This window comes from Schistocerca gregaria, chromosome 6 (genome assembly GCF_023897955.1).
Source record: "Schistocerca gregaria isolate iqSchGreg1 chromosome 6, iqSchGreg1.2, whole genome shotgun sequence".
Taxonomy (NCBI): Eukaryota; Metazoa; Arthropoda; class Insecta; order Orthoptera; family Acrididae; genus Schistocerca; species Schistocerca gregaria.
This window is the reverse complement of record NC_064925.1, coordinates 76,485,558-76,505,766: the sequence shown is the minus strand read 5'-3', so window position 1 is coordinate 76,505,766 and position 20,209 is coordinate 76,485,558.

The following is a 20,209-nucleotide window of genomic DNA, read 5'->3' as shown; positions in this document are numbered from 1 at the left end:
TGGTCTTCAGTCAGGAGACTGGTTTGATGCAGCTCTCCATGCTACTCTATCCTGTGCAAGCTTCTGCATCTCCCAGTACCTACTGCAACCTAGATCCTTTTGAATCTGCTTAGTGTATTCATCTCTTGGTCTCCGTCTACGATTTTTACCCTCCACGCTGCCCTCCAATACTACATTGGTGATCCCTCGATGCCTCAGAACATGTCCTACCAACCGATCCCTTCTTCTAGTCAAGTTATGCCACAAACTTCTCTTCTCCCCAATCCTATTCAATACTTCCTCATTAGTTATCTGATCTACCCATCTAATCTTCAGCATTCTTCTGTAGCACCACATTTCGAAAGCTTCTATTCTCTTCTTGTCCAAACTATTTATCGTCCATGATTCACTTCCATACATGGCTACACTCCATACAAATACTTTCAGAAATGACTTCCTGACCATTAAATCTATACTCGATGTTAACAATTTTCTCTTCTTCAGAAATGCTTTCCTTGCCATTGCCAGTCTACATTTTATATCCTCTCTACTTCGACCATCATCAGTTATTTTGCTCCCCAAATAGCAAAACTCCTTTACTACTTTAAGTGTCTCACTTCCTAATCCAATTCCCTCAGCATCACCTGACTTTATTCGACTACATTCCATTATCCTCGTTTTGCTTTTGTTGATGGTTATCTTATATCCTCCTTTCAAGACACTATCCATTCCGTTCAACTGCTCTTCCAAGTCCTTTGCTGTCTCTAACAGAATTACGATGTCATCGGCGAACCTCAAAGTTTTTATTTCTTCTCCATGGACTTTAATACCTACTCCGAATTTTTCTTTTGTTTCCTTCACTGCTTGCTCAATGTACAGATTGAATAACATCGGGGATAGACTACAGCCCTGTCTGACTCCCTTCCCAACCAGTGCTTCCCTTTCATGTCCCTCGACTCTTATAACTGCCATTTTGTTTCTGTACAAATTGTAAATAGCCTTTCACTCCCTGTATTTTACCCCTGCCACCTTCAGAATTTGAAAGAGAGTATTCCAGTCAACATTGTCAAAAGCTTTCTCTAAGTCTACAAATGCTAGAAATGTAGGTTTACTCTCCCTTAATCTAGCTTTTAAGATAAGTCGTAGGGTCAGTATTGCCTCACGTGTTCCAACATTTCTACGGAATCCAAACTGATCTTCCCCGAGGTCGGCTTCTACTAGTTTTTCCATTCGTCTGTAAAGAACTCGTGTTAGTATTTTGCAGCTGTGACTTATTAAACCGATAGTTCGGTAATTTTCACATCTGTCATCACCTACTTTCTTTGGGATTGGAATTATTATATTCTTCTTGAAGTTTGAGGGTATTTCGCCTGTCTCATACATCTTGCTCACCAGATGGTAGAGTTTTGTCAGGACTGGCTCTCCCAAGGCCGTCAGTAGTTCCAATGGAATGTTGTCTACTCCGGGGCCTTGTTTCGACTCAGGTCTTTAACTGCTCTGTCAAACTCTTCACACAGTATCGTATCTCCCATTTTATCTTCATCTACATCCTCTTCCATTTCCATAATATTGTCCTCAAGTACATCGCCCTTGTATAGACCCTCTATATAGTCCTTCCACCTTTCTGCTTTCCCATCTTTGCTTAGAACTGGGTTTCCATCTGAGCTCTTAATATTCATACAAGTGGTCCTCTTTTCTCCAAAGGTCTCTTTAATTTTCCTGTAGGCAGAATCTATCTAACCCCTTGTGAGATAAGCCCTTACATCCTTATATTTGTCCTCTAGCCATCCCTGCTTAGCCATTTTGCACTTCCTGTCGATGTCATTTTTGGGACGTTTGTATTCCTTTTTGCCTGCTTCATTTACTGCATTTTTATATTTTCTGCTTTCAACAATTAAATTCAATATTTCTTCTGTTACCCAAGGATTTCAACTAGCCCACGTCTTTTTACCTACTTGATCGTCTGCTGCCTTCACTACTTCATGCCTCAAAGCTACCCATTCTTCTTCTACTGTATTTCTTTCCCCCATTCCTGTCAATTGCTCCCTTATGCTCTCCTTGAAACTCTGTACAACCTCTGGTTCTTTTAGTTTATCCAGGTCCCATCTCTTTAAATTCCCACCTTTTTGCAATTTCTTCAGTTTTAATCTACAGGTCATAACCAACGGATTGTGGTCAGAGTCCACATCCACCCCTGGAAATGTCTTACAATTTAAAACCTGCTTCCTAAATCTCTGTCGTACCATTATATAATCTATCTGAAACCTGTCAGTATCTCCAGGCTTCTTCCATGTATACAGCCTTCTTTTATGATTCTTGAACCAAGTGTTACCTATGATTAAGTTGTGCTCTGTGCAAAATTCTACCAGGTGGCTTCCTCTTTCATTTCTTTGCCCCAGTCCATATTCACCTACTACGTTTCATTCTCTCCCTTTTCCTACTACCGAATTCCAGTCACCCATGACTATTAAATTTTCGTCACCCTTCAGTATCTGAATAATTTCTTTTATTTGATCATACATTTCTTTAATTTCTTCCTCATCTGCAGAGCTAGTTGGCATATAAACTTGTACTACTGTAGTAGGTGTGGGCTTTGTATCTATCTTGGCCACAATAATGCGTTCACTATGTTGTTTGTAGTAACTTACCCGCATTCCTATTTTCCTATTCATTATTAAAGCTACTCCTGCATTACCCCTATTTGATTTTGTGTTTATAACCCTGTAGTCACCTGACCAGAAGTCTTGTTCCTCCTGCCACCGAACTTCACTAATTCCCACTATATCTAACTTTAACCTATCCATCTGCCTTTTTAAATTTTCTAACCTACCTGCCCAATTAAGGGATCTGACATTCCACGCTCCAACCCGTAGAACGCCAGTTTTCTTTCTCCTGATAACGACATCCTCTTGAGTAGTCCCCTCTCGGAGATCCGAATGGGGGAACTATTTTACCTACAGAATATTATACCCAAGAGGATGCCATCATCACCTCTTGTAGTTGTCTCAACTGATATTGTTTATGTTTTACATGGTTCATTTATTTAATGCAAAATGTCACATAACCATAGTTTTGAATATAATGTTAATGTTAAAATGCAGTATCACTACACTCTCAAAGATTACATTTACCGTATGTCCTCTCAAACTGCATTTATTTATTTCTATGTATCTTTTTGATATTGCTTAAGTTCCTTATGTATTCTGAAGCTACATTCATAATTGTTTCTTCTTTTAATTGGTTTCCATGATTTATACCTCCTGATGTAGCATTGTCAAATATGTATTTTATTTTATTTTATTAATTTTGTTTATTAATAGAAACTGTTTTGTTGGCATGCTGTTCCTATTTTGTTATAAAGCTTTTCCTGCTTCTCCATTTTTATTTATTTACTGTTCAATTTTTTGCTTTTTCATTGCATTACCACCACACTGTCAAAGATGTTACTTACTGTATGTTTCTGTTTCAGTCTTGACGTGTTGCTTCTCCTCCAATGTTGTTTGCAAACATTGAAACTTCTTTGGTGACATTACTAATTAGTGTCTGAAGATGGCCTTATAAGCAAAAACCCGGTTAACAAAATAAAAGTAATACTGTGAAACAAAAGCAAACTGATGCTTTCCATTTATTATAGTGTTGTTCTACCAGGAACCTATGGAAGTTTCTGTTAATATTGTTCATTAAATTGCAGTTGCCGCTAATTTTTCACCAGTTGAAGCATCAGAAGCGTACATTCTTTTGTTTGTAGTTAATTGAAGTTCTTTATAGCTTGATGTCTAGATACTAAAACTTCATGACCACATTGGGCAATGTCATGTATGTTTGCATGTTTCATCTAATGTATTTATTCCATTATCACCATGTACTAGTCTTTATTTAATTATTTCCCAGGGCCACACGAATATTAATCTGATAAATGCATTTCAAATGGTAAATTGTTAGTTGCATCATTAACTAAGCCTTTTCCGTACTCACTTTCCCAAAATGCATGTGGAAAGTTATTCATAATTCTAATAAAATATGGAATCCCTTTGGATTGTTAATTGTAAAATCAGTAAATATATTGTTACATTTTGTTATTTAACTTTTTCATTATAACAAATTTCATTTCGAGCTAATTCTTCACCATGGAGAGCATCATTCATCCAAATATATTCAACTGCTTTTTCTGAATATTTTTTTTGCTAAACCTTCAAAAACATTTTGAAATGAATCATTAAGTTTTCTTTCTGAAAAACTAGGAAAATAATCTTCAACAAATGTTTCTTTCAAATAATTATATTTATTCCCACTAGTTGATTTAATTTTCTTTGGATTATTGTCAGAATATACAGCATCTGAGTCGAATAAAATTTTATCCTGATTTTGTAAATAAAGAGAATCAAATTATTTCACTAAATCATCTACAGTTATACATTTTTAGTAAAAGATTCATTAATCCATCAGTACTTTCATATGCTTTTTCACCAATTTTTAATTTATCACCATTGAAAAACAGCTAGATATTTACCAATATTTTTAAAAGTATCAACAGGGCTTAATACAAAAACAGTATCTTCACTATGACTAATAAATTTTAACATACTTTCACTTGTACTTATTTTCTTAACATCTTTATATTTTAATTTTTTTCTATCTTTTACCTCTTCATATTCACTTAATGAATCATATATTTCTGATTCACTTAAAGTACAGTCTCTTGTATCACTGTCATATTGTTTATTTGTTGGAATATCATGGAATATCGTTAAATTCTTTTAAATAATGTTAATTTTACGAAACCATTTGTTTTTCAATTTCACTATTTTCTTCAATTCCTTTATTGCAAGGTGTACAGCTTTGCTTCCGCCATTTGCCGATAGGTGGCGACAACAATAAGTAACAGTCGAAAGAAACATATCATACACTTTAGGCAGTTAGCTTGGACCACGGTCAACATAACCTCATTCAAACATTAGTCTATTTGTGTCTGCATCATAAAGTTGTTCTTGGTTGAAAATGTCAGTTTACAAGCCTAATTCTCGTCATTTGCTAGACATGTTACTGTTTTGTTTCAATATGAAGAAAACAACAACTGAATCTCATCCAGTGCTCTCAAGTAGGTATGGTAAGGATGTTATTAGTGAAAGAATGTGTCGTGAGTGGTTTCAACGCTTGAAGAATGGTGATTTTAACGTCGTAGACCGGCATAGTGGTGGAAGAGAGAAGGGTTTCGAAGATGCAGAATTGGAAACATTGCTGAGTTAAGACTCTCGTCAAACTCAAGAAGAATTGGCACAATTGATGGGAGTTACACAGCAAGCCATTTCAAAACGTCTCAAGGCTATGGGCATGATTCAGAAAGAAGAAACTTGGGTCCTGTGCGAGCTGAAACTAAGAGACGCTGAATGGTGTTTGTGAACAGTTGCTTCAGAAACAAGAACAGAAGGGATTTCTGCATCGCATTGTGACCGGGACGAAAAATGTGTTCATTAAGATAACCCTAAATGGAAAAAATCATGGAGATATCCCGGCCATGCTCCTACGTCGACGGCCAAACCAAATATTCGTGGCTACAGTATCATGCTCTGCATTTGCTTGGACCAGCTCGGTGTCGTGACTGTGAGGTATTAAAACCAAGTGAAGCAATTACAGGTGCTCGTTATCGAATGCAATCAATGCATTTGTGCAGAGCATTAGAAGACAAATGGCTGCAGTACAGCGAGAGGCACTATAAAGTGATTTTGCAGCATAACAACGCTCGACCCCACGTTGCAAACAGGTTCAAAACGTAGTTGGGAACGTTCAAATGGGACGTCCTACCCCACTGCTGTATTCTCCAGGCGTTGCTCCCTCTGACTGTCACCTGTTTAGATCAATGGCGCATGGCCTGGATGACCAACACTACCAGTCTCAGTAAGAAGTCACAAATTGGATGGATTCGTTGATCTTTTTGAAAGATGAACAATTTTTTCGATGTGGGATTCGTACACTGCCTGAAAGATGGGAGAAAGTAGTGGCCAGCAATGGAAAATAATTTGAATGATACATGTGTAACCAATTTCTTTCGTTACAGCCTCAAATGTTGGGGAAAAAACGGCGGAAGCAAAGTTGTACACCTTGTACATCACCACCTAAACCTCCAATTCCTTCTTTAACTTCTTAAATTGCATCAACAGCTGGTTGATATTTTTTTAAAAAAAAATTTATATTCTGTTCTTGGGTGTTTTTTCCATTTTTGTAAATTCTTCTTTTAATTGTTGTTTTACTTTCCTCTTTCATTTAGCTTTTTTAACAACTTCTGCATCATATTTTGAAAAAATATTTCTTTATTTTACATTCAATGTTTTGATGTTCATCATTTACATTCAACATTTTTATGTTCAGTGTTTTTATTTTTAACATTTGGGTATAATGTTTCAAGTTTCGAAAATTCTTAATCTATTCTCTGTATTTACCATTGTTAATTTTTCTTGTCATATCTATTGTTATAAAACCAAATTCATCTTTATTCCAACATTTACTATACAATACTTTAAAATCGTCATATTTCAAATCCCCACCAACAAATTCAAATTAAATATGATTTTAATTTGGATTATCTTGTCTGAAAAAAATTTTAAAAGTTAATATTATCTCTGACAAATTGTTTTTGTATTTTTGAATGACATTGAGCTAACTAAAAACATACTATTCCTTTATTCTACCTACAGTAAAATATTCTCTAACTACACCTTGACTTTCAAGAATGAAGTCATCAAAAACTACAATTGAATCTTCACTTTCATCTAACAGCTTAATTTCATCATGCTTTTCAATAAAAATCTCAATTTTTTGCATTAATTTCATGTTTAATTTTTTCACGAATATTTCTATAAATTCTTTATGCTTTGGTTAATCTACACTTTTAGAATAAATATAGAAATGATTAATTTTTTCCATGTAACCATCATGGAGCCAGAGTATAATTATCAATCATTATTGTTGTTTTTCCACAGCCACTTGGTCCTATTACTGAAAATCGAATGGAATTTTGTAGAAGTTTACCATGTTTATTTTTTCATTTTTTTCTGGAATTTTTATTTTTGTTCCCAATCTGTCCTTTATGTACATCATTTTTAATATAAATGATTAGATTATTTCCATTGAGTGATAACTTACCTGTTGTGAAAAAAAGATTAACAGTTCCAACAAAAGAAACATAAAAATGTTTCACTAGTTGTTTTTTATTATTTTTAACTCCAAAAATTACAACAAAAATTAATAAATTATACACTGAAGAAGAAACAGTTGAAATTCCTATTGGCCAATATATGTTGAAAAATTCAGAAAAATTTATTCAATCGAAAACACTTAACATACACATTAAAAAAGAAAAATTTTAACTAGAGTTGTTACTGAAAGTGATGTAAATTACTTATGGATAAAGAAGACTATGTTGGTCAAATTTTAAGATTTAATAAGAAAATATTGAAGCTAATGAAAAAGCATTTGCTAGTAATGTTCCTAAAATTAGTCCACTAAGATTAATGTCTGATAAAGACAATCATTACTTTCATAGAGAAACTAACATTATTTCCTCATTTAAACCAAATGCTAAATTTAAAGGGCCAATAATTTATGAACCCAATTATCCTATAAATATCCAATTTTCGGTTCTATTCAGAATTTAATAATTTCTATCACTGATGAAAATGATTAATTTGATTGACTTCAGTGGTGCTTGTGTAACAGTAATTTTAAAAATGAATTAATAAATTTTACCTTAATGAATCATGAACAAAACTGTGAGTTATCGATTTTACTAATTTCCTGTTAATGAGAAAACAAAAAATAATTTAAACCTTCCTAACAAGGTAACGGAAATTAGTATTAATATTGGTGCTGTTGGATTCATCCTAATAATTCAAAACTTAACATAACCTTTGATGTTATTCACCCAGAGGGAACAGATTATTAAGCATACAATGCTAAATCGAAAATTAAATAACTTATAATTATCTATTCGAATTATTTGATGTGATTACAATCAAAAAAGGAAACAATATCTTATCTAGAATAGAACATCTATTTATTTCTTCATCAAATCTGGGTTTATTAACTTCCTTCCTACCAAGTGAATTAATTGTGGAAGGACATATTCTTAACAGTGATAAAATTAAAAATAATCTATATGAAGTACTTTATCCATTAGAATTATTTGGTGGATTTTTTATGCTTTTTAAAGAAATAATTTGAGAAGGAGATTTAACAGTAATTTTTCCTTGGAGTTCAAGAAAAGATCAAGAAGATTCTATTCTTCGATGGACTAGTAATAATGCCAATAATATTCTTCCAAAAGAAGGTAAAATTTTTGACAAATATATGGAAATTTATGTTCATGTTGTTAAATAGGAACCAGAATATTCGCTTGACCTAGAACAAGAAAGACTGAAAAATCCTAAAATTCCAATATATGGAAATTTATGTTCATGTTGTTAAATAGGAACCAGAATATTCGCTTGACCTAGAACAAGAAGGACTGAAAAATCCTAAAATTCCAATTTCTTTCTTTGAACTAAAAACAATTAAATCTGTTGGATTAAATCAAAAAAGAAGTTTTGTAATAGATATTAATAATTATAATAATTCTGCTGAATTTGATATGCCTTACTTTATTTTTGTTCTTTTCCAAACAAAACGAAAATAATCAGTTAAATGATTCTTCTTAATTTGGCCATGTTAAATCACATAATATTTATTTAAAAATTGAAGAAATTATGTTTGTCCTGGAGAACAATATAATATTGATCCCCCAAATAAATTTTTAAAAGCTTACAATGCTTCATATAAAGGCAAGGAACTGCCATGTCACCATAAAACACACATTTGTAATCGACTGGAGACCATGTTACTGAATTTAATGCGATTACATCCAAAAAGAAATCCAAGTGTTCAAAGCAGTTTTTTATATTGTCTAACAAAGATTGAAAAAAATTCTTCCGAATCGTCTGAAATTCGTGACATTCATCACAAGATGGTTCTTCAATTAATACTTCTTTGAATGTGCACATTTCTTCCAATTCTTGTGCTTTCTTCCTATTCATGGTGACTCATTTATTTTCAGTGTTCAAGAGATTTTACAACCACATCAGTTTCTTGTTTCGCTTTAAGGGCTGAAGAATTTCTGTTCTTCATAAAGAATACTGCTTACACTACTTCTAGGACCTCATAAAGCACAACTAGTTCCATTTCAAGAAAACTATGACCTCAAGGAGAAATGAGAAAGCAACCCAATGTACATCAAAAACATGGCCTAATGTGGTAGTCTCAGATTTTTGGGACTTCGAGAAAACACAGGATACAAGGAATCTAAAAAACCCTGTTTATGGTGTACATCTGCTACATCATCCATAATATCATTCACAGCTAATTCCATTTTGTGGCTCATACAGTGCACGACAATTAAATCTACATGCAAATGATTACACAGTAGAGCGACTACGCCTTTGTAATGTGTAGGTATTATTGATACACCCTTCTTTGCAATACCTACAAGATGGTTTTTTAGTACGTCATATTTAATGTCAAACTTATCAAAAGCTACTGACAGTGCACTGAAAATGCATTCTCGTGTCCAACTTTCTGTTTCAAGCACATCAGAAAAATAATTGCAGGCAACTCTTTCAAATGAAAAATTGACATACATTATTAAATAGGTTTTATTGGTTGTAGTTTCGTCCCTCGTGACGCTAAAATTTGCACCTGATTGTATAAGGAAGTGAGCAAGGCATTTTTTTTAAAAAAATTTCTTCAGCTATGAACATAATATTTCGGTATGCACGGTCAGAATGAAGCGTATTACCGACTGCTAAACCATTACACTTTTGTAGGTCGATTACTGCAGGATATGATTTGAATTTAGCTGTTACGTATGCAGATCGGAACAACGAAGCAGTTGTGATCATTTTTTCTTGATGTTGCTTTCACTTTCACTCGCGCATTTTTCCAAACTTTTCGTTTGTTTATTACACAATATTTTTCTCTGCCTGATCATCAATTTTATCATAGAGCACTTTTTCCTTTTTGCAGAAACACCAGCTAAAAACATGTTATCGGTACACACACTTTCCATACTTTCCTCCTTAACTTCCAGAACTTCTGAATACACTGTGCATATTGCCAAGTTTTGGCCATCTACAGACAACCACAGCCTAGTCTTTTGCCACTTTTGAATACGGGACGCAACACAATTTCCTATTATAATTTCAAGCCTACTGTTACTCCCATTCCTACCTCAAAACTTCTCACAGTGTTCAGTCCTGTTGGGAACAATCATATTTTACTCTTTGATGTGTTATATGTATGGTAGTTTTTGTTTTCTCTTTCATTTTCGTAATGCAACATCGCTGGGAAAATCGTCTCTCAAAAATGTGTGCTCCTGGCAATATGGTGTATTGTGTATTTGATTAAAAGGTCAACTTTATAATCTCACAGAGGACTAATTAGAGTCAATATCCAATAGGTTATGGGCCCAGCATGCTTCCACACTTTCCAATCGACCACAGCTGCTAAAGTGACAGTAGCAGATAACAGCAATCTTCAGGCTATTGGAGAAGGCAATGTTCATCTTGTCTGATTTACAGCAGATTTCCAACCCTTGATTATGGCAATTGAGAATTTGGGTGTCAAGATTACTAGTAATTTAGTAAGTCAGCGATTGATTCAAGAATCGACGAAACGTCAGTTTGTATCTACAAATGAGACCACAGATTCGGCGCTAGTGTCTAGTAAGCAAGACAGTAAACACCAGAAGACAAATATCCAACGTGATGTTCGAAATATCAAGCCTTTTAAGTGTTGTAAATGTGAGAAACATGGTCACAAGGCGAATGACTGTAGAACAAAGAAGAAACCAAATAAATTTTCAAATTCTGCGAATGCAGTGAGTACAGAAAACTTAACTGTGTTAATGGCTCTTACTGCATCTTCGCAACATAGTGATGGCTGGTATGTGGATTCTGGGTGTTCACGACACATGACGAACCAAAGAGACTCGTTCAACACTTTCCAATCGACCACAGCTGCTAAAGTGACAGTAGCAGATAACAGCAATCTTCAGGCTATTGGAGAAGGCAATGTTCATCTTGTCCGATTTAAGCGTTCTGCAACACCATTCTGTTCTGGCCTGTAAGGAGTTGTTGTTTCATGTTTAATTCCATTCGTCTTCAAAAATATCTTCATGCGCCGATTGACGAAACGTTTTCCGTTGTATGTTCGAAGTATTTTGATTTTTCGATCAATTTCATTTTATACTCGTGCTTTGAATTCGATGAATGTGTCACAGACTTTTGTTGTTGATTTTAACATACAACCAAAAGTTTTTCTTGACAGATCATCAGTAAAAGTAAGAAGATATCGTGTTTCTCCCCACGAAGCCATGCTCATTAGTCCACAAACATCAGAATGCGCAATGTCAAGTAGATCTTTTGCTCTTCTACCTGATGTTTTAAGAAGAGGTTGTCGAGACTGTTTACCTTAAATGCAGGGAATACACGGATCTAAATTGACGTTCGTCCAGTTATGTCCATCAGCCATTTTTTCTTTTAATAAATGCTTGCTTACACGATTCAGATGTCCCAATCTTCGACGCCACAATTCGTAACTGTCAATTTCTACATTTGCGTAATAATGCACTTCATCCAATCGATACATACCATTCATTTGAGATGCAGTTGCTACTGGTGTTGCTATGGTCGCAGGTTCGAATCCTGCCTCGGGCATGACTGTGTATGATGTTCTTAGGTTAGATAGGTTTAAGTAGTTCTAAGGTCTAGGGAACTGATGACCACAGATGTTAAGTCCCATAGTGCTCAGAGCCATTTGAAACATTTTTGCTACTGGTGTTCCAGAAACAATTACATCACTTTTATTGTATACACCGCACTGCACATTGCCAGATAATACACACAATCCACGTCTTGTCATCTGACTAACCGACAGTAGGTTGTAAGCATGGCTTGGAACATACGCAACATCATTAGCAGTTATCTGTTAATTCTTGTCGTCACAAGTAACTCGAAGATGAATTTAAAAAAAAAACAAGATCAATGTTAACAGATGCAGTTCTAAGAAGACAATTCTGGGCTGAAGCTGTGAACACAGCAATTTATTTGAAGAATCGATCTCCAATAAAAGCTGTTAAGAATTTGACTCCTGAGGAATTATGAAGTGGTCGTCGGATAAATTTGAGTCATTTGCGAATCTTTGGATGTCGAGCATTTGCACACATACCAAAAGAAAAAAGGACGAAATTAGAAGACAAATCTACGGAACTTATCTTTGTTGGATATTGCCAAGAGTCTAAAGCATATCATCTGATTGATCCAAATTCACCAAAGACAACTTTGAAGGCCCGTGATCAGCAATTCATAGAAAACTCAAAGTGCACTTGTGGAAACAGTATTTCAAACAGTAACACAACTGACGATAATCGTGTAGACGGTCGTCAACTAGCGCTTCACCTAACACCATTGAAGAGGCAACAAAACTGACACAACCTGCTTAAGTTGACAGAAATGCAGTTTATCTTCAATTAGCACAAAGTGACACTGAGAAAACAGTAAATAGCAACGTACATAGTCACACGGAAGTTGTGCAGCCAGAAATGCAACCAGAAATTAGAAAACCAAATACCAAATATTTTAATGATGATTTTGCTTGTCTTGCTTATATTTCTGAATCAAATTCGTACGAAGAAGCAATGAATTGTGATGACTGTGAAAAATGGATGGAAGCCTTAGATAATGAATATAATTCTGGAAAATGAAACATGGATTTTCACTCATTTACCACCAGACAGGAATGTAATTAGTTCGAAATGGGTGTTCAAGGTGAAAGAAACGTCAAATGGTGAAACTGAACGTTATAAGGCTTGTCTTGTAGGGAAAAGTTATGCCCAAATGCCAGGAATAGACTTTGATGAAACGTTCTCGCCTGTTGTTAGTCATTCTTCACTTCGCATCCTGTTAGCTTTATCAGCTGAATTTGACCTTAACATTGAACATATGGATGTTCAAACTGCGTTCCTATAAGGTGATCTCGATGAAGAAGTTTACATTCGTCAACCTGAAGGCTACGTGAAGAAGGGGGGAGGAGATGAAGGTTTGCAAGCTGATGAAGGCAATTTATAGTCTAAAACAGGCGTCACGCGTTTGGAATATCAAATTAGATGTGATAGTACATAAAATGAACCTAAAGAAGTCAGAATATGATCCTTGCATTTACTTCAAAATTGAGAAACAAAATATACTCATTATAGCTGTTTATGTAGACGACTTGATCATTTTCTCTAATAGAAATAATAAGTGGAAGAAAGAATTGGAGAAAGGATTAGGGAATCAGTTTATGATGAGAGACCTTGGTGAACTTAGATGGTGTCTTGGCATGAGAATAAAACGAAACAGGAGACAAGGGATTATTAATATTGATCAAAGCAAATATACAGCAAACATACTCAAGAAATTTGGCATGGAACATTGTAATCCGGTTGGAAATCCACTTCAACCTGGTTCAAAGCTGCAAAAATGTGAAAATAAGTTGACAGATAAGGAAAACCTTGTGTTACATCGCATTCCTTATCAGCAAGTCGTAGGATCACTATTGTATTTAGCTCAAAGTACAAGACCGGACATTGCATATGATGTGAGGGCTCTAAGCAGATTCAATTCTAATTATCGAAAAATCCACTGGGAAGCAGGCGAACGAATATGCGATACATTAAAGGCACAGCCAATGTAGGACTAATTTACCGAAAAAGTGGAACAACTGAAATTGAAGGTTTCTGTGACACTGATTATGCATCAGATCTCCATCAGCGGCTATCAAAGACCGGCTATATCTCCAAGTTAGCTGGGACAGCAGTTTCCTGGACTTCAAAACGACAACAAACCACCGCTCTATCAACTACAGAAGGTGAGTATATGGCTCTATCAGCAGCAGCACAAGAAGAGGTATAACTTCAAGGATTGCTTCGTGAATTGTGTGTTACGCATAGTGAAAAAACAGTAAGTGTATGCTGTGATAATAGAGGTGTCATTGCACTGACAAGGGAACCTCCCCAACGCACCCCCCTCAGATTTAGTTATAAGTTGGCACAATGGATAAGCCTTGAAAAACTGAACACCGATCAATCGAGAAAATAGGACGAAGTTGTGTGCAACTATGCAAAAATAAGCAAAATATAACTGAGTAGTGCATGTGCAAGATAAGCAACATCAAGGATAGGAGGAGTTCAGGAGCACCGTGGTCCCTTGGTCAGCGTAAGCAGCTGCGGAACGACAGGTCCTTGGTTCAAGCCCTCCCTCCATCGAAAAGTTTAATTTTTTATTTTCAGTTTATGTGGCAAACTCTTGTGTTTCCATCACTTTTTAGGAGTAATTATCACATCCACAAGAAAGCCTAAAATAGGCAAGGTAGAAGAATATTTTTACCCATTCGCCAAGTGTACAAGTTAGGTGGGTCGACAATATATTCCTGTCAAGTGACGCACATGCCGTCACCAGTGTCGTATAGAATATATCAGACGTGTTTTCATGTGGAGGGATCGGTTGACCTATGACTTTGCGATCAAATGTTTTCGGTTCTCATTGGAGAGGCACGTCCTTTCGTCTACATATCACACGGTTTTGCGGTGCGGTCGCAAAACACAGACACTAAACTTATTACAGTAAACAGAGACGTCAATGAACGAACGGACAGATCATAACTTTGCGAAAATAAAAAAAATAAACTTTCAACCTCGAGGGCAGACTTGAACGTAGGACCTCTCACTCCGCAGCTGCTCACGCTAAACACGGGACCACAGCGCTCTTGAGCTAACTATCTCCAAGATGTTGTATATGTTGCACATGGACTACTCAGTTTGTATATTTTGCTTATTTTTTCATAGTTCCACGTTACGTCTTCCTGTTTTCTCGGTTGATTTGTGTTTAGTTTTTCAGGGCCTACCCACTGTGCCAACTTATAACTAAATCTGAGGGGGGTGCGATGGGGAGGTTCCCTTGTGAGTCATAAAGGTGTGCATCAAGCTCGAACAAAACACATTGATGTGAGGCACCACTATATTCGTGATTTAGTTAAAACAGGAAAATTCAGTGTGAAACCTGTGAGTACCGTTAAGTATCAAGCTGATTTTTTGACAAAGGCACTGCCTAAAGGTAAACATCAGTGGTGGTGTCAAGCTGTGGGATTTTCAGAGTTCACGAATTGACATCTCGAGAATTTGTGGGGGTGTTGGGAACAATCATATTTTACTCTTTGATGTATTATATGTATGGTAGTTTGTTTTCTCTTTTATCTTCGTTATGTAACATCGCTGAATAAATAGTCTCTAAAAATGTGTGTTCCTGGCAATATGGTGTATTGTGTATTTGATTAAAAGGTCATCTTTATAATCTCACAGAGGACTCATTAGAGTCAATATCTAATAAGTCCCCAAACATGCGCGCTCTCTCTCTGTTTGTTAGCGCTATCATTACCATTTTATTTTTTGGATTCACCATCTCTTGTAACTCATTTGGAATCACTGCTAGTATCCTGCTGTCAGTGTTTACATGCGTGTTTGGTAATGCACTGCTCTTAAGAATGAACGAAATTTTGCTTTGATAGCCATGCTGAAATATGGTAGTTCTTACAGGCCTGCAAGCACGCAGCTAACGAACAATGCTACTGAAGTGGGAAGTGTGAAGTGTGGAGATCGCCGTGCCTTGGCGGCCGTGAGGGAGAACAACCGAATGGCACCAATTTCTTTCGAGTACGCGATAGTAGGCAACCTGTGTTTTTAAGCGCGACTGTCGCAGTCCGCAGATAACAAAGCCAGACGGTTGAATCCCGTCTGCTGGGTACCATTGCTCACTTTGCACTGCTTTGTGCTTTTATGCCATACTCTATCGTCCACGCCGCACTGTTGCCAAATCTGGCCTAACAATAAGTGTGCACGCAGAAGGGAAATTCAGCTCCGCCTCTCACGCACATCAGTGGTGCAGCTTGGAAGTAACGGACGGATGACCGTAGATGAAAGCAACAATGACAGCATAAAAACAACGATTTAGTTGGAAATAATTTAAAATCGTTAAATATATAACTCTTTTTCCAAAATTAATAAGAAACATGTTAGTAGGAATAGTGTATTAATACTCCAAAACTTTAAATTAAATGTTAAATTTTACATATCCAGTTAGTGGGAAATAAACAGCCCTGGTTGGGATGGGCAATTTAAAAGCTAAGTTGGATGGGGGTGGGTGGTGGTTCGATATAGACAGAGGGAACTCCTCCCCGCTTCCCCTCCCTGCTAGTTGTTCACTAACCAAACGTCTACCTAACTGACAAATGGTGCTCGCCACAGTGAAAATACAGGGTTACGGTATTCTAAATGATGAACCCATTTTCAAAACTTTGTATTTATTCAAGTATAAATCCAAAATGAACAAGCTTTATACCATTGAAAAGAGGAAGTTCTAAAGCTTTTTTCATGATGTTTGATATCAATTTAATAAATTTAATAATTTATAATTAATTAGTTTTTAATAATTATATCATAATTAGAAATGTGATAAATGTTATAAATGTTCAATGTGACCACCGTTGGCTGCACGGCAAACACCGACGCTGTAGCCAAACTCATCTCGAACATGCAAAAGCGTATGTGCTGTTACCGAGTGCATGGCAGCAGTGATCCGGTTCCACATATCATTCATAGTGGTCACTAGAGGCGGGACATAAGCTGCTTCCTTAACATAACCCCATAAGAAATGGCCGTAGGGCGTGATATCAGGTGATCTTGGTGGCTGGAAGTGCAGAGCCGGGTCCTCAAGTCCCCTCCAACCGATCCAGCACTTTGGAAGGAGTCATTCAAACAGCCTCATACATCATGGTGCGAATAGGGTGGACCTCCATCATGTTGGAAAATGAAGTCCTGGGAATCTTCCATAACTTGAGGGAACAGCCATTGTTCCAACATTATTCCCAACATTATTCCACAAAATAAAATGGCCCACAAACCTTTGTACAGGATATGTCATAGAACACGTTGGTCTTCAGTGAGTCTCTTGTGTTGCAATACTGAATGTGGATTTTCCAAACCCCCTTATTCGAACATTTTGCCTCTTGACTTTTACACTAAGATGGAACGTTGCTTCATCGCTAAAAATTACACCTGTAGAAATGTGTCATCCTCCATCTTTGCTAGCACATAACAATAAAATGCGAAACGGTTGTCTTTGTCATTGGTGTTGAGAGCCTGTACAAGTTCTAATCCATAGGGTTTGTACAACAAACACCATCTCAGAACTTTCCATACAGTTGGTTGGGGTATTTCAAGTCCTTAACTGGCTCTATTGGTAGATGTACTGGGACTGCGCACAAAACTTTCTTGAATCTGTCTGATATCATCCTCTGACGCATGCAGTCAGGCTGTGCTTTTTCCTTTGCATACCCTCCCAGTCTGATTAAATTGCTTAAATCAACGGGTAATGCTTTTGTGAGTTGGTGATTGAATACTGAATTTGGTATGAAATGCCCACTGCACTGCAATTTGCAACTCACTTTTCACAAACTCAAGAACACAGAAAACCTTGTGCCCCACAGTCGCCATCTCACTCACAACTGACAGTGAAACGGAATGACAGCCATATTGCCGTAAAAACTCTAGCGGCCGCTTCTGAAACCATCACTGCCCACCCGCAGCCCACCAAAAACTTTGAAACTTCCTCTTGTCATTGGCATAAACATTGTTCATTTTTAATTTGTACTTGAATTTTTGAAAATGGGTCCATCATTTAGAATCCCTTTATTTAAATTAGTGAATTAGTTAGAATTACAAACTACTTGGAAGTTTGTTATTGTGTGTGCATGTACACTGGCTCAGAAGGACACAATGTATCTTCAAGGTTGGATGACAGTGGCAGTTTTTTTAGTGCTGTGGTAACCTGCTGGCTTGCCAGTTATTCTGTGCTATGATATTTGGGCTCGAGGAAGCAAGAGACGTGTTATGGTTGCTGCGAAAAGAAAGGAGCTCTATTAAGTTGTAATGTTTAGACAGCATACAGGCAGTATCAGTTGGGTGTCAGAAGTGGATTTCTGCACCAGAGCTGTAAGATATTGTCGAGCAGGAGAGAAAGTGGCCATGCCATAACTAGTAATGAGAACAGCACACTCAGAGTACCCAGGAGGTGGCTAGGTGATTTTACCCAGCAGGAGCATTACGAGCCAAAAATTTCTAGAATGACCTGGAAAAATTTCGGTCCTTAGGAAGACTCAGTTAAAAGCAACACAATGAGATAAACTCGATCGAGAATGCTGATAAGTCAATATAGAAGCAACCATTACTAATGACCAAGTGTGTCACTACTGGAGTTGGAAAGAGTCATTACCAGGAAGTGGGAACAGGTAAGTAGTCATAGGGAGCAGTTCCACAGCCATCTTCACACATTCAACAAAGGACAGTTGAGTTTCCAGTAAGAATCCAGCAACAGTTACTATCTTGAGTTTTCTGCCTGTTGCAGGAGAAGCAGCACAGTAGAGTTTGTCTCCAGTTGCAACAAATATTAGTTGATATTCTCTGTATATCTGTCTGAATACGAGAAGGAACATGTGATATCATGCAGTTGTCTCCTAATTACGAACAAGTTACTTGATTGTGTAAGTTAATATTTTCTGTCCGTAAGAATATAAAAAACAAGTGCTGCCTCACACTTGTCTCAAGTTGTGGGTAAGATATCTGATTGTGTCTTGTCAGAATGGAATGCAAGCAGAGCTCTCATCTCCAATAGAGCATGGTAGTACTCAAAAACTGAGAATTACCAGAAATGCCTAACATGTAGAGTGTACTCATTTGCAAAGATTTACAGCCACAGTAAGGTACATTTCTGAATAAGGATGAACTATTGAGAAAGTAAACTGTTCTCAAATTGAATCTTTAAGTGTTAGCCATACAGGTGTATGTGTATTCTGCACTAGTTAGCTCTGAAGAAAGACGTAATCTAAAAGCTTATCAATGTTTTCATTCTTGTTTATGTGCTTAGTGGCTGCTCAGTACCTCAACTATCTGGTGAGTTACCTTTATCCCAACCATTACTTAAATTGACAAGTAAACCACGTAGGGGAGGTTTTGAGTGACAGACAGACTCATTGAAAGAGGGTTGTTTGATATTAAGCTACTGGACAGAGTCTTTCTTCATATGTAGATGCTTCTACATCCTAAGGAGGTTTCTGTCCAATAGCTTATAATATTTCCCTGACTTTGTATCACTACACATTAACTACTCTCTACTCACTGAGGTGCAGGAAAGACATGTACACTTAACTCTTTTCAGAGGTAATACGCCTTTATTGTCTATGATAACACCTATCATTGAAATGTTGAGTGAAAGAAAATTACTTGAATGCAACAGATGGATTTCAGTACTTATTTAGTGTTTGAGATTTTATTGTGACTGCCACGACAAGCACTGCATCCTAGAATGTATGATTACTGTTTGAGCAAAAAGTACTGATTTATGCAGGGCTACTTTAAGGCAAAATGACACAAATGGCCACTTGGGCAGCCTGAGGTGCTCAAGTGCAAAGTTTGCATATGTTGTGTACTGTAATTAGTAGCAAAAACTGATTCAAATGTGTGATTACAGTCCACCACTGAATTCAATAACAAATAATGTCCTAATTGGTATAAATGTATTTGTAATGATAACATTTTTCATTAAATGCCCATCTAAGTAGACACAAAGTTCGCCCAAGACCCATCTTAACAAGAAATATTCTACTACTTCAGCACATTACATGTTACAATTTACAGCAGACTCGTGCTAGTTACAGGTAATGTTCCATGTGTCATCCTTGCATTTGGATGCCTACTGCTGGTTTCTGCTGCGAGTTATGAATTCTTCCAAACAGAAAACAGATCACCTCATAAATCTTGACAAGACTATACAATTTGGTGCTCCGTAATTCAACTGAAGTGCTGTGCACTCACTTTTGAGATTACCTAAGGCACAAAAACCCTGAGGACTATGTTCAGATGAGCTGAGACCAACCTTGACATCTATCTTGGACTATATAGGTGATTTACAATTCATTTTATATCAGCAGAAAAACATATCTATGCCCCACCATGTGCATACAACATATCACGCCATTGTGCAAGTAAGGTAGGCCATGGATGGGATCTGATCATAAACTGAAGGGGAGCTAAGTGAATACATTTCAAAACATTTGT